We start from the raw sequence: 22,547 nt of genomic DNA on the forward strand, positions 1-22,547 counted from the left end.
CTCAGCAGAACCTCAGACTAATAGCCATCTTGTAATGCACTTAGTTTACCTGTTCTCGACCACTCTGCACACTTATGAACTTGCAGATCTGTTCAATTAGATTTAAAGGTTGAGCCGCCAACAGCATCCCAGTTAAAAAGAAAAGCCCAGACCAGTAAAAGGCATCTTAAAATGTATATACATAATTTGCTCCATTTGTGTTGGTCATTCTGTGTTAAGCTGTAAACATTTTACACTGCCTTTTTAGGGACATTTAACAATAGCTTGTGTTTCCTTAGGGTCTACTCGCCATATCCCACCCAAAATTGTCCATTAACCTTACAATTACAACGGGACACAAAGACAGCAACTATCTACATATCTCCCTGCGGTAAGCACGTTTATGCCATAAAATAGGCTTCTGAACATTGCCGAGCCTCTGTACAGATAAGCGCAAGTGTAATGTGCGATTGTGCACAATTGTGGCAACTGAAAATAGGGGTTCACTAGGAGTGGAGGCAGGCGGGATAGTTGGATGCATGCAAATGCTTTTTTCACTCCCCCCTCCCATCATTTCTGATACAAGGAAGGTATAGTTTGAAAAAGAAGTTTTTCGTTACAGTTAAATGACTGCACAGACCTCCACTGCCCCTTGCTTTAACATATTTGTGTGCAGTAGGAACTGCCGGAACTGGTCTCCCTTCATCCTCCCATGAAAATAAACCTTTTATTTGGCTTTCATAAGTACTTTGCCCATATCCCATGGTCAAGAGTAAGGTGGCATTCTCTTCAGAGCTAGGAGAGCACACGGCTCTTGCAAACCTCTGTTCCTAGGTGGCACAACACCAGCTCGACTCCATGCTCAGAGTCAACGTGCCTGAGCCACAAAAATGCAGAACGGCACTATTTATTTATTTGCTTTTATATACAGACATTCAACATGTGTTATCACATTGTAACAGGTTGTGAACTTGGAGAACATAACGGGGAAACAATCTATTAAAAGGAGAACTTTATCTCTCATCACCATTTTAGGTATATAGAAGCTTATATTCTGCGTTAAATGGGTTTCAAGATATGGCTTGAGACTGAGGAGGGGGGGAATGGGAGGGAGTGTGATGAGTGTGGTGGTCCTTTGTATGTTGTGAAGGCTTTTTGGAAGAGCCATGTTTTTAAGCTTCTCTCTGAAGGTTTGTCTTGTTGGTTCAAGTCTTAGGTTTGTGGGGAAGGGCGTTCCGGCTATGGACAGAGCACGTTCCCTGGTTGATCTGTGGAGGGGATGGTGAGAAGGCCGGTGTCTGTGGAACGCAGATTCCTTTGAGGTGTTTGGAAGAGTAGCGCAGCATTCATCCATTCTGTTTGTGGATGAGGGATAAGGTTTTGTATTGTATCCAACCCGACAGGCACTGCCTTTCTTAGATTGAATAGTACGCACCTATTAAAAATTAAATTATAAACGCTTAGGAGAATTCGGCCTTTTCTGAATGATTTCAGTTTTAAAAAATGTGATCCATTCTTTAGTATTATCCACCATCGACTACTCCAATTCACTGCACTTCCTGTAGCTTGGCAGGTAAAATTTAAAACCCTAATTTTGGTATACAAAGGAATGAACTTGCCCGTAAGTTGTATTGTCTAGTTAAGACTCTTTGTTCGGGAGCACAACTAAATCTAGATAGCCCTTCTTTTAAGCTAGTACGTTTTTGGAGGAATCCAGAGAGCATCTTTATGTGCAAGGACCACTTTGGCACACACTATCACAGCAACTCAAAAATGAAACCGTATTGACAACATTCAGGAAGATGGTAAAGAGCTTCCTATTTGCCCAAGCCTATAAATTATAAAATTCAACAATTGCTGCTATTTATGAAGCCAACATTATCTAATGTGTTAGAGACTTGATTTTTTGTTTTTATCTGTAAGTTATTTTCATTGTATGATTTATTCTAGAAGAATGTGAGTTTTTTGTAAAATCACTTAAGTGATAAATCTGTAAATAAATTTATAAAATAAATTTTATAAATTGCTTTCCAGGTTTTAGAATACCACTTTACAAAGCAATGTACAAAGTTTAACAAAAAAAACACATAATATACCATTACAGAAAAACACTCCATAGACAAAGCACAGATTCTTACTACTGGTTCCAGATTAGAACAATTACTTATAAACACTTGGTAATCATCAGCCAGGTCTTCAATTTATAGCAAAATCATATTAAATTATTCTCTTCCTTGGACAAAGGGAGATCATTCCATAGTTTGGGTACAGTTATAGAGAATGATCTATTTTCAAACATGCCAAAAAGCTCTTATTGGTGGCAGCTGAAGCCGATGGCAATATTGTGATTGCACGTCTCTGAGGATTTCCAACCCAGCCTTCAAGACATATGTGGAGGAGAGGTGCCACGCAAGCACCAACAGTGTGAACATACATCGTAACCTCACAGGTTGCCACAAAGCAGGTTTACTAAAAGAGGGGCAGCAGATTCCCGGCTAGACCGACTTATTACAGTTCTCACCGCCATATTCTGAAATACCTAGAACTTTCTTATTAAAAACACCAGTATATGGCATTGCAATAATCCAGTATTACAAGTACTAGAGCATACACCACCAATTTTAATGCTCTAAAAGGACAAACTGTTTTAATTGCCTTACCAGGCATAAGCGCCTATAAGCTGTTCGTAAAACTACACTTATTTGATTTTCCAGGGTCCAACTAGTGTTTAGCCCAATGGCCTCACTTCTTCAGTCATCGAGATCACAACTCATCAATGAAAATCTGAATTTTCTCCAGTTTGGCTCCTATTTGTAAGATCTCTGGGTTTTTTTGGAATTGAAAACCAGAAAATTCTCTTTTAACCAAGTACTAACTACAATCATACAATTGTCAAGGTGAAAGAGTAGCATCAGCATCCTGGCTTAATGGGACTACAATCTGATCATCTGCATATATAAGAAAACATAAGAACCTGCCATACTGGGTCAGAGCAAGGGTCCATCAAGCCCAGCATCCTGCTTCCAACAGTGGCCAATCCAGGCCATAAGAACCTGGCAAGTACCCAAAAACTAAGTCTATCCCATGTTACCATTGCTAATGGCAGCGGCTATTCTCTAAGTGAACTTAATAGCAGGTAATGGACTTCTCCTCCAAGAACTTATCCAATCCTTTTTTAAACACAGCTATATTAACTGCACTAACCACATCCTCTGGCAACAAATTCCAGAGTTTAATTGTGCGTTGAGTAAAAAAGAACCTTCTCCGATTAGTTTTAAATGTGCCCCATGCTAACTTCATGGAGTGCCCCCTAGTCTTTCTACTATCTGAAAGAGTAAATAACCGATTCACATCTACCCGTTCTAGACCTCTCATAATTTTAAACACCTCTATCATATCCCCCCTTAGCTGTCTCTTCTCCAAGCTGAAAAGTCCTAACCTCTTTAGTCTTTCCTCATAGGGGAGCTGTTCCATTCCCCTTATTTTGCTCGCCCTTCTCTGTACCTTCTCCATCGCAACTATATCTTTTTTTAGATGCGGCGACCAGAATTGTACACAGTATTCAAGGTGCAGTCTCACCATGGAGCGATACAGAGGCATTATGATATTTTCCGTTTTATTCACCATTCCCTTTCCAATAATTACCAACATTCTGTTTGCTTTTTTGACTGCCGCAGCACACTGAACCGACGATTTCAATGTGTTATCCACTATGACGCCTAGATCTCTTTCTTGGGTTGTAGCACCTAATATGGAACCCAATATTGTGTAATTATAGCATGGGCTATTTTTCCCTATATGCATCACCTTGCACTTATCCACATTATAAAAGGGATAAAATCAAAAGATCAAATACCACCCCCTAACAGAGACAAACACTGAACAAGGGAGACAGCGAGAATCCCAGAACCACCTAAATGTTAACAAGAACCTTGGAAGGATACAAAAAAAAACACCACACACACACAAGAATTCCATTTTAAGACAGTCCCTTCCAATCCTAAAGAGATCAGGATACCATTATCCACAAGGTCAAAAGTACTTGACAGACCAAGAATCACATGTGCATTAAGGGCAGGCATCAGAGAGTCCCATCACGTCCACCATGATGGACTCCATGCTACATCCCCCTCCTAAAACCAGCCTGGGCTAGCTCTGACTTATTAGCTTCTTCCATAAACCCAGAGATCTGAGAGGTCACCACTTTCTCTTTGCAGCAAATAGCAAGTTTGCTATCGGTCTATAATTGAAGCCTATCTTAGGGTGAGCATTCTCATTCTTCAGAATTGGGGCAACAGCCGCCTATTTTTAGAATATTGGGAAGCATGCTTTCTGAAAGAGAGGAATTACAACTGTACATCTGCAGTAAAAGAAAATGATACAGTGTAAACCCACCACAAGGTTCAAGTACCCATGGATGTGAAAAAGTGTAAAAAAAAAAAAAAGTTACCCAAAGCACTAAATAGGGGGCTAAAATGCCAGCCTGTCAAACCTCTGTACCCAAAATAAAATCAGAATTATCTATGACCCAGTTACAACAGCATAGGCTCTGGTTCTGTCCAACAAATGCCAGAGAGTAGTATTCGGAACGAAGTGGCATTGTCAAATGTGCAGACCATTAGACTAGTCGCTGGAACAACTTGTGAATATGAAAGATCCAATGACAATTTCCACAAGAAATGGAGAGTCCAAGTATTCAGATCAAAAACAAGATCTTGCAGCATGGCCGAGCTACATTTATCAGATTTAAATGGGAGCATTCAGCACACCATCTCTGGTGAGAGAGCAGCAATACCATCACAGCTGCTTAGCTGAAGACTCCAGCGCAGACTCCGCACTTGTCCTCCTTGGCTACTGATAGCTACAGAGAGTGAGCCACACAGCACCAGCAAGTACAAGAAAAAAAAAAAAAAGAGCTGTCCCATCTCAGTGATAACATTTTACATTCATACAAAGCCACCCAATCATCTCACAATGTGCTTTACAATCCGAGCAGATCAGAAAAAAAAATGCATGAAGTCATGCTCTGGGCTGCAAAAAAAGCAAAGAGCTTCTGAAGAGATGGGAGAAAGAGCCACACAAGATGCTAATGGTGACTTCTGCAAGTCTGCAGCCCAAAGGAGTTACTTCTGACTTCACTTCTCATGCCGGAGTCTAAACCCACAGAAAAAGTAGGGTCTAGATAACCCTTCTCCCGAGGAGTAAGGAATTTCAGCCATTTTATGCTGCAAATGCAAAGCTCGAGCAGGAGAGAGAAGCAGAAAAAGCTGAACGTGTTCCGCTCTCTTCTGACCAGCGTATAAACCAGAACTCGATCTTCAGGGCTCAGATTCTTCTAAAATAGCTCAGGTAATTGCTGGCCAAACCCCGCGCCCCGGCATGTCACAAGGATGATACACCTGATTAAATTAAGCCCTATTAAAACAGACTCCAATTTCACCCCTTTATCAGCTAAATTAGTCGTACACAGTGTGCCCTAAACAGAGAATCAGCAAAACAAATGGATTCTGCACAGCCAGACCCTTATCAAAGTCCCAGACAGTGAAGGTAGCAAAGAGCAGCTGGGGGAACATGCAGAGGAAGAGAAGCCACAGATGGAAACGGTAAGTTTGAAACATAGAAGGAGATTCTAACGTTTAATTTGTCTAAGCAGGATAAGGACTTATTGAAAATAAACCAAACACCATGGTGTGAGATCTGCCTCGCGCCTTTAGGATTTTCCAGGTAACTGTGCGGTGCAGCAGCACACAGGTCAACCACCAGTGCAAGAAACCTGCCAGCAAAATTTAATTTTCTACTCAAAATTTCACACCGGAGATTGCTTTTCATTGAAACTAGCTTAAATGCCTTTAAAGACTGCAATTTATTTTTCTTGTAAAACATATAACAACTGAGTGTTTCTAGGAAGAAAATGACATTTGCTCCAGTTTCCTTAAAAAGACACAAATTCTACTGGAAACGCAGCACAAGAGACAAAACTAAATAGAGGTTAACTTTGCATTCCTCAGATTAACAAGAATTTACTTCTGGTCCCTGATGAAGGTTCAGTATTAGGACTGAAATGTTTCTTTATGGAGTCATTTTATGGTTTACCAAAATTTGAAGCATAGGTGCCAGCTTTTCAAAATAACTAGTGGTGCTAAACGCAACACACGTTATCCTTCTTTGGGCAGAATGATGGATTTTGCTCAATACTGGAGGTGCTCAGACACCCACGGAGCTGGCACTAGGATTCAGGGTACTTGCCCCCTTTCTGGATTAGCTTGATGACCTTGGGATCTCCATAGCATTTTTTTTTGCCAGCTGCACCCTGTGCACCTTTTTTTCTGTTCGCCTTGAGTGTGTCTTGTCCTTGCTGTACTGTAGTCATAAGGGTTGTGTTCTAGCTGTTTTGATACCTAATCTAGCTATGCTCAACACCACTGGTTTAAAAAAAAAAAAAATTTTTCTTCAGCTTTTCCATCAAAAAACAGCACCAATACTTGTGAGATTTTTCTGAAAGCTACATGCTGCTTTTATAGTAACTGCTGACACTGCTGGACTCAGCACTTCAGCAAACAGCTTTACTGGGTGTAATTCATGGGCGCCAAAGATGAAAGCTAGGAAACAGGAATCAAAATGCGTGCGCGCTCTGTTCCCAGGCAAGCACAAGAAATGGGAAGAAACCACCAAAAGGGGTCTTCAAGTCCTTGCAAGAGACCAGGAGATGCTACTCAGAGACCGCTAGGAGTGAGCTGGCACGAGTATGCTAGTGAAGACTGGGTCCCTCGCAGAAAGAGAAGTGTCAGGAAACAATTCACCAGCATATACTTCTCAATATTCACAACACACCTACTTCACTGCATTCCCACCATTTTATACCTGAGAAAAAAGGAGATGTGGCAACTGCACTGAAGGAGAGACTGAAGGGGGATCTCGCGCGGATAGCAACGGGCTGGGCATGCTCAGTCTGCTGGCCAAAGTTTCTAGAAACTTAGGCAGACGTTTTCCATGCCGGGCTCCATCAGATGATGTCACCCACATGTGAGGACTACCATCCTGCTTGTCGCCCTAGGAGAATAATCTAATCCCCCACCCCCCAAAAAATAAAAAGGAAGTGCTTATGCTTTTTTATATGGGTTTTTTTCTGAGATCCCTTACAAAACAAAGAGAAAAAAATTGGTTCTACCAGGATGTTGCAGCAAAGGGAAAAAAAAAAGTGTCACACGCTAGACAGGAAAAAAATTTTAATTACTTTTATTAAGAAATCAGTCTATAAAAGATGAAGACATCTATTCCTGAATCATCATCATCCAAGGTCAGACTCCTATATTCTTGTTAAGGATGCTTTTAGGATGGAATGACTAGTTACTTTAAATTACATTAGTAGGCTTTACTCTAACCAACCAGCTTAGGTCAAGTTTCACAATAAATGTGTACTATTAAAAAAAAAAAAGGCAGGGAGACTGGCAGAAAAATTAATTTCTTGCTTGCCACATCTTCAGGGACTCTTCCAGGAATTCCAAATCAATAAAATCTGATCCAGCGGTGCCATCCATTCCCTCCGTATTAAAATGCACATCAAATTCCCACCTTCCGGCTAACCTGCTCTCTCCCTCCCTGTCCCATTCATAACAATAAGTCCCTGAGACTCTTCAAAGAGCGGGAGGGAATGTGCCAAGGATCCCCCCAATCGATTCCCACAGTAATTAACCTGCATTTTACCTCCGAGAGCGCTAGTTAAGGAAGTCGGCACGGCTATTTATATCTCATCTCAAATTGAGGGCAGACTGCCTAAAATCTAACACATCCCAGCTGTACTCCTGTTTGAACCGGGGCCAAAGGAATTTTTTAAAGCAGTCTTGGCACTGAATGAATGACACTAGCAGCATGAGAGAGGCTGGTTGTGTTGTGCTGACGTTGCCGCAGTGGGAAGGAAGGGAGGGGGGGGGGGGGCCGCAGTAATCCTTCCGCCACACTTGTTCTCTTCCCTGGCCCGGAGATGCGGTCCCTGGGCTCGGCCGGACACCGCCCCTTCCGATCAGAATGCAGGGAAGGGAAAAAAAAAAAAAAAAAAAAAAGTCTTTCCCCTGTGTCTTAAGTGAGAAACACATGGCTAATCTGCATAAGAGAAAAGCCACACCAGCCCTGGCAGGGAGGAGAAGAAAAAAAAAAAAAAGGTTAGTGCCTGTAATCTCTGGCCAGGAGGCAGTCTGGGAGGACTTGGATCTCCGCCTGATAACCCAGAAAGCGCCGATCTAACAGATGGGCCAGGACCCCGGCAGGGACGGCGGCGGGACACGTGACTCGCCACATGGCCTCGGCAAGCGGCAGCGGCTATTGTTCGGCTGCCGAGCGGCTCACAAAAGACACTGAAGCCCGTCCTTCAGCATGAATGCAGGGAGCAGAAGCAGTTGTTACCCCCGTATCTTTTACTGACCGGCCATGCTTCCGCTATGGAGCACCAACAAATTCCTGCCCTAACTGAGCAAGATCCCTCAACACCACACCCCCCCCCCCCCATTCCAGTACAATAGCCCTCAACATCCCTTCCCACCAGACCAACACCCATAATCGAGATCCCTCAGACCCCCACGTCTAGCAGAGCACCCACACTCAAGATCCCTCAGACTACCCCTATCCCAGCAGAGCAGCACCGCACCCACAATCAAGATCCCTCAGACCACATATGCCAGTTCTGTGTGTACAGGGTGCTTGAGCACCCCCAATATTGAGCAAACTCTTTCACTGCCTGTAATCTGCTTTGGGCTATGACTAAGCAACATAGAAGTCAAATTTGGGTTACCACCCCCCCACCAGTCAGTTTGAAAAGTTGTCTCCTGTGCTTCAAGATTCCCCCAGAGCAGCCTTTCACCCAGAATAAAGATCCCTCAAAATGCCCCTGCACTAGCTGAGCAGCACCAAGCCACAAACTCGCCCACCCCCCATCTGGCAGGACAGCCAGCAAGCATTTTTTTCCCCTAACAGATATCCTCCCAGCTGCTATCAAGATGCCCAGCTGACAGGCTAGCTTCTCCCCCTACTCCATATACTGAAGGGGTAGTGGAAGACCACTCACTAAAGCTAACAGATTCTGTCCAGAACATTTTTAGGAAGATTTCACCCTCAGAGCTTAAACTTCAAAGAGCGAAGATGCATGCTTTTTCCCCCCGCCCCCCACTTTGTGTCCATTTTTTAAAAAGCTAATTTTATTACCTCTCTGGTTCCTACACCAACTGAACACATCAGGCAGGAACAGAAAGAGAAACCACAGGCAGAACTCAGGAGCCTGTCATTCATTTTGCATCAGTTCTCTCTGCTACTAGAATACTGTAGGGCTAATCTGCCTCCGCAAACAACCCCAACAATTTCTCAATGAAAAACCCATGGAGGTGGATTTGTCCACTTCCAGCAAACTACAAGAAGCTCCAGCTGACAAAAGCTGGAGTCATACTGTCCCTCTCATGCACCCGTCCTCCCCTTAACCTTTATAGGAGGTGAACAGCAAATGTCAATTCTACTGAATAACTGCACATTTGCAATTTTATTCATCAGAAAATTGTGAAATCCATAGCACCTGACTGTCAGGCCGATTCAGTAAAGTTCGCGGGAGAGCTCTCCCGGTGCGTGTACAGGCCACTCTCTCCTGTGTGCACGATTCAGTATGCTAATTAGGGACACCAGCGTGTCCCTAGCACCTCCTTTTGGACCGGAGTGGCGGCTGTCAGCGGGTTTGACAGCAGACGCTCAATTTTGCCGGCGTCGGTTCTCGAGCCTGCTGACAGCCACGGGCTCGGAAACCGGACGCCGGCAAAATTGAGCGTCCGGTTTTCGACCCAACAGCCGCGGGCCGACTTCAAATTTATTTATTTATTTTTTACTTTTGGAAAGTTTCGGGACCTCCAACTTAATATCGCCATGATATTAAGTTGAAGGGTGCACAGAAAAGCAGTTTTTACTGCTTTTCTGTGCACTTTCCCAGTGCCCGAAGAAATTAACGCCTACCTTTGGGTAGGCGCTAATTTCTGAAAGCAAAATGTGCGGCTTGGCTGCACATTTTGTTTTCTGAATCGCGCGGGAATACCTAACAGGGCCATCAACATGCATTTGCATGTTGCAGGCGCTATTAGGTTCGGGAGATTGGATGCACGTTTTCGGCCCCTTACTGAATAAGGGGTAAGGGAAAACGCACGTCCAATGGTGGGTTACTGTATCGGCCTGATTATGGTATAGGCCAGAATTAAAACACACACTGGGGGGGGGGGGGGGGAACAGAATTACTCCATTTTACCCATGCACTTGTACACAATAAGACATGGGTGTTCCTAATTTATCTGTGAAGGAGAGTTATGAAAAGTGGCAATTGGTCACTCATTGCTCTACTGTAAAAGCATGTGAAGTTAAAATATCCCAGCTTTTCAGAAGCTAACAAGAAAAAAAAAAAAAAAAGTCAGATCCCATTGTACTTCAATCTGGATTTTCCAAGTAGCTTCATATAATGGCACCCCCTATAATCCATAGGTTAAGAACTTGCCTGGAGCACTTACACTGCATCAAGGCCTTCATCAACACATGAACTAGCATGATCACAACTTTCACAAAAGCAGAGTGCGGACCACCCGCAGATTCCGCCAACATCCCCAATTCAGAAGGGTAGGAATGTCCATTTGCACGTATAATGTCCAACAAGTTATATTAATATCAAATCAATATAATCAAATTTGACAAAATGTACCAAGGGTAGAGGTGTCAAAATCAACAGGCAAGGCCCCAGGTTTCCCCATCAGGGGGTAAAAAAACCCAAAACACACTAAGGGCTAGAGAATTGTGCAGTAAGTGCCACAGCATGGAGAGAAGCTCTGGGCCAGTTCCTTCCAGTCTTCATCATTCTCCCCTCATTAAAATGCCCCCACCCCCCATTTACCCATCTTCAAAGCTCCTGAATTCCTCTCCTGAACGCCTTCTCCATTTCCAACCAATTTAACACCGTTGTCACTATAGCATTTCATCTCATTTCACAAGTTTTCATCTCTCATCTGAGACCAACCAAAACAACCCTGTTTAAGGAAGTCTACCGCCACTAGGAAGGTGGCTGCATATCTATCTCATGCTGCTGTGTACATTAAAGTGATGAATACTTTCCATCTAAACAGATCAGCAGAAAGTGACCGACAGAAAGTTGCTTTAGGGTCAATATCCCTACTACACCAAAAAATAAAAACGATACAAGTCTTTGTGTCTAACTTTTCAAGTAGCTAGCTTACCAGTTCTTTTCTAAACAGCATGGAAACTGATCTCATTGTACATTTTTAAGATTTATGGAACCCTCCTAGAGAGCTTTTATTTTCAGTCTGGCACACTGGAAACTGCCTAATTGCTTCAGATAATCACTTCGGTGATGTTACCGAGATTTCCAGCTCCTAGGAGCAGAAAAGGAAGAACAAGAATTATCACAAGTTGTGTGCGTTAAGTTTCACCACTAACCCAAGCTACATTTTTTTTTCCCTTTAGTGGCTCTTTCCCTCCCGCCGGTCCTTTCAAACTCCTCTCTCACTGCCAGCAACATAAGTAGGAGCAGCCGTGGTCGCAGTACTCTGCCACCACAAAGTCTAGCGTCCTTCGCACAAAACGGATCAAGAACCACCCCACTTGCACATTAGGAAGGGGGCGGTACACAGAGGGCCATGCAGTCAGCATCCGACTCTAAAATTCTGTCCTCTGACAATTAGGCGCACGTGTATCAATGACCACGTTCTCGCCCCCATTTGGCCCTGGCGTGAACTCTACAGGCCGACTTTATGACGTCATAGCCACACCATGGCAACACCCTGACGTTAGCACAGGCCTATGAATAATGCAGGATCCAGCGACCGCGCAGGTGGGCTGTACCGGGGAGAGGGCAGCGTTCAGGGAAAGTGCAGGTTTCGCCTTTGAACTGAGCCGTGATTTTTTTTTATTTTTTTTGCTGGGGGGGGGGGAACCTGGCTACCGTTTTGACTTCCAGCGATAATAGATTGCAGGGCAATCCCGCAGAGTCTCGTTTGTCAAACAGCGTCACGTGACTGTGCTAACGTTCTCCCTGGGGACGCGCGTGCCACGGATCAGGCAAAGTGCAGGTTGCATTACTAACTACGGTGTTTGAAAAGGGAAACTTTATAAATTAAAAACAAACAAACAAACAAAAAAAGCTGCCGCTGAAGTTGGACACTACTTGTCCCAACATCTAAATTATATATTCAGCACTCAACAGGGGTAAGTAGACAACAGAACACCACGGAAAACGTTCTGCCAACTGTGCGTATTGTACAGAAAAGAGATACAAACAAAACATTCAGCACCTCATCTCGCATATGAAAGATTCGACAACATGGGGTGGAAGAACTAAGTCCCATCATGCAACAAACCAAGGATGCCCCGTATGGCCCTGCAGTGAATCCACTGACCAATGGCAGGAAGTCTTCGCATTCAACCTGCACAGAGCAGGTGTTTCTAAAGGCACAGGATGGTCAATAAAATATAGGGGAAGCAGCAGCACAAGACAGTCAAGCAAGGTGCAAGTTTTGCAAGGAGTCCACTTGCAAAGTGCTACTCCAACAGCACCTGTTTACATGGTTGGGTTAGCCTGAAATAAAAGCTTCCCATTGCCTTACACCTATTGCTGTAAATACTTTGAAATGGAAGAAAAAAATAGCATTGGGTATCTATAGTCACTGCAGCTGCCTGTGGAAAAAAAAATACTGGGTGAGATCAGTATTAGCCTGTACAGAAGGCTTTCCCAGTAGCTATCAATCAGGCCGATACAGTACAGGGCGCTCCGGTGGAGCGCACTGTTAGCCCAGGTTTGGACGCGCATTTGACGAGCTAGCTTTACCCCTTATACAGTAAGGGGTAATAGCGCGTCAAAAACACGCATCCAACCCCCCCGAAACTAATAGTGCCCGCAACATACAAATGAATGTTGATGGCCCTATTATTCCCGCGCGATAGAGAAAGTAAAATGTGCAGCCAAGCCGCACATTTTACTTTCAGAAATTAACGCCTGCCCAAAGGCTGGCGTTAATTTCGGCCGGCACCGGAGAAGTGTACAGTAAAAACTGCTTTTCTGTACACCCTCCGACTTAATATCATAGCGATATTAAGTCGGAGGCCCCAAAAAGTAAAAAAAAAATCAGCCCCTGGGTCAGAAGGACGCTCAATTTTGCCAGCATCCGTTTTCCGAACCCACGGCTGTCAGCGGGTTTGAGAACAGACGCCGGACAAATTGAGCGTCGGTTGTCAAACTCACTGACAGCCACCGTTCCTTTTACCGCAAGCCCTAATTTGCATAGGCCACCCTCCTGAATCGCGCGCTCAGGAAGAGCGGGCGCTCGCTGGCTCTCCCGCACGTTTTTCCTGTATCGGCCTGAATGTAAATTGTCTGGGATCCTAGTCCTAATTATCTGTACCTGGACCGACTTTACCCCCCCCCCCCCCGCCCCAATTCTGAGTACCTCCCGACCAGTCAGGTTTTCAAGTTATCCATAATGAATGTGCATAAGATGTTTGCATATAATGGAGCCAATACATGAAAATCCCTCACAGGCAAGGCATGTTCATTGTGGATATCCTGAAAACCAGACTGACCAAGAGTTCTCCCAGGATCAGGCTGAAAACTCCTGCATGCCCCCAAGTCCCATCTCTTTAACCTCACATGCTTACCAATAGGAAAGAGAGTGTGTGCTCAAGGGGCAAGGTACAAGATTAGCCATACTGATTTCTAAAGGGGAGGCCATGCTCAACAATACAGCAGATCACACTAGGAAACAGGCCTGGTGCTTCCATTAGGCAAACTAGGCAGTCGTCTAGAGAGCCAAGATTTGGGAGTCCATCCGTCCGTCTGTGTGAGGTCTAGAGGGGGGGGGGCTGTACCTGAGCCAATTCTGTTGTCTAAGGTTGCACTGTGCCGGAAGCACTGCTGCCTTTAGTTAAGATGGGAGAGGGGGAAATGAATGACCAGAGATTTACCTAGGGTGCCTATGCTTGCACATGCCCTGCTGAAAAGGATAAGGAAGAGACAAGCTCATGGACTTCATTAAAGGAAAAAGCATTTTTCATTGGCCACGGCCAACCTAGCCCAGTAATGAAAAGTGGTCTGTGTTGTCACAGGGCTACACATGAACCAACTAACCAAGAGGAAACATTTAAGACTTAGTCATTCACAAATCTTTGATCATGGCCACCAGCTAGTTGCTTTAACACCACAACTCCAACAAAATAATAATCCCAATCAGACTAGAGCTACTACTCTATGGTAGCTGTACCTCAAAAGCCAGACCTAAGATCTGCAAATCACATGTCCATCAGAAACCTGGGAAAACCACAACTAACAAGGAGGGTTGCTGACTAATCAAGGAAACCAGACCAATAGTGCCCAAAACAATATCTAATACTAAACACATGCATGTGCTGATGGGGGCTACAGATATCCTAATATTCCTCATCTTGCATGTACTTTTGCAGTAAGCACCACAAACTTCAGCAGTTGACAGCAAAGAGGCAGCAAGTGAATGAATTTACATATAGAAACATAGCAATGACAGCAGAAAGAGACCAAACTGCCCAGCAAGCTTTCACACTTTTTCTTCTCTCATACTTATTTGTTACTCTTGGCCCTTATTAGTAACTTTTTGGTTCTTGTAACCTTCCACCCCCACCATTGATGTAGAGAGCAGTGCTGGAGCTGCATCTAAGTGAAGTATCTAGCTTAATTGATTCGGGGTAGTAACCGCCGTAACAAGCAAGCTACACCCATAATTATTTGTTTACCCAGACTATGTAATTCAGTCCTTGTTGGTTGTTGCCTGAATATAAATCCTCTTTTCCTCTTTCCCCCCTGCCGTAGAAGCACAGAGCTATGCTGGATATGCATTGAAAGTGAAGTATCAGACTTATTTAGTTTGGGGTAGTAACCACCGCAACAAGCAAGCTACTCCCTGCTTTTTTGTGAATGCAAATCCTTTTTCCCACATTTCCTCTTGCCGTTGAAGCATAGAGCAATGCTGGAGTCACACTGACAGCAAGTATGTTTATTGAATAAGGGTATTAATCTCCAGGTAGTAGCTGTCATTCCTGCAAGCTACCCCCATGCCTCTTCTCTTCATTCACATCCTCTAGACTTTATGGATCCACAGTATTTATCCCACGCCCCTTTGAAGTCCTTCACAGTTTTGGTCTTCACCACTTCCTCCAGAAGGGCATTCCAGGCATCCACCACCCTCTCCGTGAAGAAATACTTCCTGACATTGGTTCTGAGTCTTCCTCCCTGGAGTTTCAAATCGTGACCCCTGGTTCTGCTGATTTTTTTCCAATGGAAAAGGTTTGTCATTGTCTTTAGATCATTAAAACCTTTCAAGTATCTGAAAGCCTAGTTGTGCATAGCTACCTTAGTACTATAGATCATTTACTATAGACTGATTTATTTGTATCCTCCCAACTAATGTCAAACTTGTGTAAGATTCCTTCACAGAAAGTGACTGATGCATGTTCATAAAAGAACGCAACGACATATGGCTAGAGCAGCACTCAAAGGTGGTCTTGAAGCACCATTTAGAAATTGGTACTGCTGGATAGGATTTGTGTAGGTGCTAGTTTACAGAGAAAAGCAGAGCAAGCTGGGGGGGGGGGGGGGGGGGGAGAAGAGAGTTACAGAAGTAAAAAAATGCCTGCAGATACCAAGCACTTCCATTTAAGTTTAACAGCAATGGCTCCACTTCCCTTCCTTCCTGTCCCCCAACATGGATAATGAGTTGACTGCACAGTTAAAACTTTCTCCCTTCATTAATGCAGATGGAAGGATGCTGTACCCTTTCTGCTTCATAAAAATACTTGCCTGGAGCTACCAGTGAAAAGGTGTGAGCTAAATTCACACTAATAACTTATCTAAAATTTCACCATGTCACCCCTCTTCGAAATTCTACAAGGTGCTTCTCTACGATTCCCACGCAGTGATGCTCAGCACCATGCAACCCGATTAGCTGTCTTGAATGTCCAATATAAAATAAATCGGACTGAAACTAACATAGTTGCCCACAAGTATTCAGGGAAACTAAATACTGTTGTGTTTAACAGTGACCCAACCTCTGAATATTTACATAAGTGTCACCAGAGGGCCTTGGTGCTTAGTATGCTCTTGCTGCCATGGACTGGGCCAGGTCACCTGGCAGTAACTGGAAGATCCTCTCCTTGTTGCCCATTCAGAGGCGTAAGCCATAGCTTTTTAAGTTTCCAAAGTTGTGAAGGCATGGCACACACCTGCTTTAGATAACTGTTTTTTCATTAGTTACGTTCCTTGCCCCTACTAGAGATAGTCATACTACTACTACCTAGAGTTTGAGATAGAGATTCTTTACATTTTACCAACTACTTACAGTTGTCCCTCAGCTTTTAGACTGGTGGAGAGTTTTAAGCCCCCTTCAGCTCAGGAACTCATTTTCAAAGCAAAATACCAACTCCAGATTCACAGGGGTATTTTCAAACACATTGAAAAGTGAATGTTACCTCTCCCAACAATTAAAATACACAAATTGACTTTGAAAATCAGGTTGGTGTGTAAAGTTAGACACTACACGTCCAACATTAGAAATGTAGTCATGCCATTTGTGGGTATAATATTCTTAAAACTTGTGTTATGTAAGAAAGAAAGTCATATGTCCCCCCTTTTGTATGTGGGCAAAGTTACATCTATTATGACAACCTACAATGTGTATGCACATCTGATTGTGTCTCAAGTCCCAATTAAGCCTTTTAAAATGTAACCCTTTGCTTACAATGAGACATCCTCTCCAGTTAACATTCACAAGGAGACTGTAGATCTGGGTTCATCAGGCAGACTTAATACATTAGCAAAAAGTATTCACCAAGCATTGCTTCCCATGCCACCAGTCACAGGTCAGCAACAGGAGAAAACCTACTCTCGACGGTCAAGGTGATGGGGGACACGCGTGTTGCTAACACTGCTGCAACCCTGGACGGCCTTCCTGTTACTGCAATGGAAGAAGCCTGGAATCTTATGGAAAAAAAAAGATGTAAAACCTCTAAACAAAAAGCTGGCAAAAATGGGGGATGCCTTGTTTCATCTCAAAACACTCACCTCACCCTGAAAGAAACATCTATAATGGCAAATGCTCAAGTATATTTCAACGAACTAGCACAGAGGCCATTCACATCTGGCGAACACGTACCACTACCCAAAGAGTAGCAAAGAGACTTAAGCCGCCTTGCTGCAGGCCAGACAGAGTGAGACACCTGTTAATGACAATAAAAACAGTTTCCTATAACACTACAGATGTGATTTTCCACGGCCACCACATGGAGGGATACGGGATTCAAGGAACTGAAGGATAACACACCTCACTGATCCATAAGCAGACACACAGGGAGCTCTGGACAGGCCCATGGGAAAAGCCCTTTATAACTCAAGCTCTGACTGCTCAGGAAAAGGGGACTCGGGTTTCTGGTTACACGGGCTGTTAGTCACTGCTCTCTACCAAATCATGTGGCAGATGTCAGAGACATTTATTGTGTTATACTTAATAAAAAATAAAAATTCTCCAATACAATGCATTGTTTCAAACAGAAATGAAGTGTACCACGCATGGAAATTTGGTAAATATTAAACTACACCAGTAAACATATATAATTTATAAACAAAATAAATACAATAGGCCTGAAATATTATAAAAATATCTTGGTAAAGCAGATTAACATTTCAAGCGAATATACATGCACTGGGTACAGGTACGAGGTTTGCCTTTTATTTGATCACATCCTCCAAGAAGCCTGTCTTTACTCAAAAGCCACACTTTGAAAACCATGGATGCTTTTTGCTAAAATCCTTCCATTACTGAGCTCTGGTCTCTTGTAAGAGACGGGTTTGAACCCTGGGCAGGATAGCTGTGTTCAGGGCTCCCATTCCCAGACGGCTGGTTTGGCAGAGTTCACACTGACAATGTCTGCTACTTAGGGAACTTCGTAACATTCATGAAGGAATAAAAATCAACGCTGGCTATTTTGTGTGCGCCCACCGGTCTTTGAAGCTGGGCTACAGATCCACCACCAACCATACAGATCCATCCCCCCTGCCGTTCGCTGTATTTCTCTTAGTTCCTTGTAAACTGATATGATGTACCCACGAATGTCAGATGTATAAAAAAAAGTTGTTAAATAAACAAACAAACCATCAGCACATGCTGGGGAATATTTGGGGAAGGAAGGAGGGGAACAAAGCACAGGTATTTGTAAAGCAAACCTCACTCCATTTCAGTATTGACACACAATTCATTAGCTTAACGATTGAGAAGACTACTTAAGATATTGAGGCTTCTCCTCCATAAGCAGAGGTCAAATAAGAGTCCATCCTACAAAACCATCCAACAGAATCATCTCCATTCTGCCCTCCTAGCACTCTAACTAATGCTTACCCTTTATTTAAAAAAATAAAATCTCACATTCTTACAAGCATCAATAATTAGTCCAAGTTTTTCCCTAAAGCTTAGTTCAGTCAGTCAATGAGGTCAGAACTGTGACTTGCAGAAGTGTGCGACAATCCACATGACATCACAGTCTGAGGTCCTTACAAAGTACCAGGTGTTGAGCCCTCTCTACAATACTCTCAGAGAAGGGTGCTCGACCTTCAAGCTGACCTCCAAACCCCAGTACTGCCTCACACCACGTCATTAAGCAATTTCCACAAAGAAAGTTCAGTGAAGACAGCAAAACCATGGTACATGAACTAACACACTCAAACTCCCAGGAACGTTAAAGCAGAAGATCAGCCTCATTAACCCTGAAGCTGGCTATGCTTAAATGCTCCCTCTGCAGGTTTCTAGTGTTAAAAATATATTTATTCATGAAAATTGTATAGTACCATAAAGATATTTATACACCATTTTGGGGAGAATTGCTCCATAATTTGGAATTTAGATTGGCAGAGACAAGAAATCTCTACTGCTAGCTTCCTCACAGCTAGTGCTTGGAGCACTAGCTGTGAGGACTGGAGTTGGCCATCCCTAGGCGAGGGATGGCCAACTCCAGTCCTCAAGAGCCACAAACAGGGGATGCCTGGTTTTCAGGATAGACAGCATGAATATGCATGAAGAGTGTTTGCATGCACTGTCTCCATGGTATGCAGATTAATCTCATGAGTATTCATTGCAGATATCCTGAAACCCAGGCCTGTTTGCGGCTCTCGAGAACTGGCGTTGGCCACCCCTGGCTTAGGTAGTCAGGCCTTCAAGGAGTAACCAGGAAAAAAAAAAAAAAAAAAACCACACAAGCAAATTATTGTACTGCTATACACTCCAGGGGAGCATTTTCATAGGAGGCGATTGTTGGGACTTATCAGACAAGAACTTCACAAGTCAGAAAAAGTTAGGAGTAAAAAAAAAATATTCATATTTTGACAAAATATGCCAGCAAAATGACACATTCCACAGTAATCACTTCTACATACAAGAAAGAAAAAAAAAAAAAAGGTCATCCAACAGAACACCAAAAAATGAGAAATGGCACGCAAGTCTTTAAAACAGCTTCCAATACTGAAAACCACAGGAAAACAAGCACTTGTAAAATCACTACTTCTAGATCACTGGTATGCCGAAATAAATATTGCTCTGCCACTTTTATAGCAGTCACTGCAGGTCTATCAGTCGTGTGCGTCGCCAGCATTTCAGCTATCGTTGCTTTATTCTTAAAATTTCTACCTGCCTGTCGCCCTGCAAGATGCTCTGAAGTAGCCCAGTCTGGAAAGAGAAAGATGTTAAGAGCCTCGGGCCGTGCAACAACCAACTCAGACAGCCAAAGTTACAAAGTCGCTCTCCATCCTATCAGACAAGCACCTGCTAATACATCTCCGACCAGCAAAGGCAGATGCCAGAATTACACCAAATGCCTTTTTTTTTTGGGGGGGGGTGTCTCCAGAAGGCTGCCCATTTCTTTATCGTGTCCTCCTGCTCCTCTCGGCTTCCAACTATCAGAACATGGCATCCTGAGCCTTCATGAGCCACCACCCAAGGATTCTTCCACGCCGTTCCTATGTTCTGGCAGCCACACTCCTTGGCTAGAGACCAGAGGCTGCAGCTTCCTCCAGAGCCTAAATGTGGGCCGTTGTTGCCATGGCTCAGTAATAGACTCCTTCCCTCCCCCATTCCCTGGGTCGTTGAATGCCACCTCTGCTACACCTCTGGTCAAGCCTGGAGAGCAGGCGTCTGGCCCACGTCTCAAACATGACGTGAGCCTCCCAATACTAACTTAAGTAACGGCTTCTTCACAGCAGATTTTCAACCATAAGAGGATGACTAAGATTCTAAACAGCTCCTGTTCCTCCTCTTGTCCACCCATGTCTAGAGGGAGAAGAGCAAGGCAAGGGTAAGTCGCTATCTTCACTCACTCCATTTCCCTCAATCATCATTCAAGCTTCTGAATCTGTCCTCAAATTTGAGGGCAATATGCAACATAAAAAGGAAAAAAAACTTCACAATGAAAACAGAATTCATATTAATCTGGTATGGAAAGGACAAGACATGCTTGTAGCTATAACACCAACCCACAACCAAATGAGATTAATACTAGCTTTAGGAGTTTCTAAGTCATTTTTCCACAAGTCAAGATCAGAGAGTTTATCCCAGCTGCAATTTTACTACCGTATTTGTACACTTATTCCCTGTAAAACCGTGTAGTGATGCAAGAAAACCTTTAATCTAAGCTGCTAAATGGGCAGCTTCCTAGAGACTCCTGATGAGGCAGTATGGAAAAGGCCAGTCTGGGCCTCAGCCTTGCAGGGGGCAAGCAGGGTGCATAGCTGAGTGCCAAGTCGAGGGGCGGAAAAGCTGTAAGAGCCCACCTTTAAAACAAAGCATATATGGGTACCTCCATTTTTCCTACCACTCCTCCAAATCTATCTTATGGGCCACCACCATGCCGGCAGTCTTGAGGTGCAATTCGCAGCTCCAGCCATCCTAGCCAGCTGCAAACTACACCCATATTGCCAGTCACAACAGTGAATCAGATCATAGGTATGAAGGCAGCTTGAGTTCTCACGTTCAGAGAGTTAAAGCCTTCCATTCCCTGCATTGCTCCTAGATACTTATTTCAGGTGGAGGAGAGGGGGCCTCACAGGTGATGAGTGGCCTAAGATCTTTGGCCCAATATATCCACTTAAAAGTTCAGTTTTTCAAACTGAAATACAGAACAGCAGATAAAAGTCCATACAGCCCAGCCACGTCTCCTCCTCAGCTCTACAGTCCCACAGAGATCCTCTGTGCTTGTCCCATGTTTTCTTGGATTCTGATACGGTCCTTGTCTGCACCACCTCCCAGGGGAATCTCTTCCATGTGTCCACCACCCTTTCTGTAAAGAAATACTTCCCGAGATTACTAAAACAAGGACATGTAATCATGCATTAAGGGACAGCTGACAACCTATCTATAAATTTCTTGGATAGTAAAATTGCTCATGACTTATTTATTGGCCAGAGCACAAGAAAAATCTGAGCATTTGTAATAAAAAGATTATGAAGTCCATTCGGGATATGATTTTAACAAAATATATGGCAGAAACTGCATGGTGACAAGTCTATCCAGGAATCCTCGATTACCTTAAATACTGAAAACCAGTGGGGTTGTCTCACCTCAAGACGGCCTATGATCCAGCTTGACATTTAATAAAAAATTTCAAACACAAAATCAGACTATCATGACTGAATTATTCCACGTGCACAGAATTGCTTCTACCGTTTTGTATCTGAACAATGAAAGACACTGCAAAGATTTGTGGATCTGGAAGGTGGAATATTAATATTTGTAAATAAAATAAGGCAGCTTTCTGGCTGCTCTGCCCTACAGACTGCACAAATGCGCTTTGGTGTTTACACTTGGCTGCAACTTGCAAAGGTCTTTTCCCAATAAATTGTGCGAACTTTAGATGGTATGTTCTTGTAGAGACCAAGTGCCAAAAGGGAACGTCAGTGCAGGAAAATCCCTTCAGATAAAATGCCAACAGCCAGGGCACAGTTTCAGATTCTAGGATAATGCCGGAGCACATTGGCTCCAGACAAGGTTACATGGTGCCAACAGATTGACAGCATGTCATGCCCCATTGGCTCCAAAACGTATACTTCAGCCAACACTGAAGAATTACCCATTTTCACAGCATAGGGCCATCCAATTGTTCACTAGCAGGCAGCTGGTCCGCTGCACTCAATTCACATGACAAAGACACTGCACCTATCAAGTAGCAGGCTCTTTGAACGCATAAAGGTTTCATAGATTGCAAGAGGCATTCCGTGCCACGGCTCAAGTTGGTTGTTTTTAAAAAAAAAAAAAAACACAAAACTTAACTGTGCCATTACTTCAAGGATGAGCAACAAATAACTACAAATCTCCAGCAAGATTTCACTTTTCTGAAAGAAGTCATGCGAGTTGTCAGGATGCACTTTTTTCAGTCTACCCTTTGCTACAGAAAAAAAAAAACAAAAACAAACCCCCCCCACTTACCTGGGCTTATCACACACAGAATCAAAGTCCACACTAAAAACCACAGACAGAAATCATATG

At 43.6% G+C, this 22,547-nt stretch overlaps 1 protein-coding gene across 1 annotated transcript in view; it reads right to left on the minus strand.

Annotated features, from left to right (window-relative positions):
• ARID1A (AT-rich interaction domain 1A) overlaps positions 1–22,547 on the minus strand; it is an 86,956-nt gene that overhangs the window by 59,125 nt on the left and 5,284 nt on the right. The window lies entirely within an intron of this gene.

The sequence above is a fragment of the Rhinatrema bivittatum genome, chromosome 11 (genome assembly GCF_901001135.1).
Source record: "Rhinatrema bivittatum chromosome 11, aRhiBiv1.1, whole genome shotgun sequence".
Lineage (NCBI taxonomy): Eukaryota > Metazoa > Chordata > Amphibia > Gymnophiona > Rhinatrematidae > Rhinatrema > Rhinatrema bivittatum.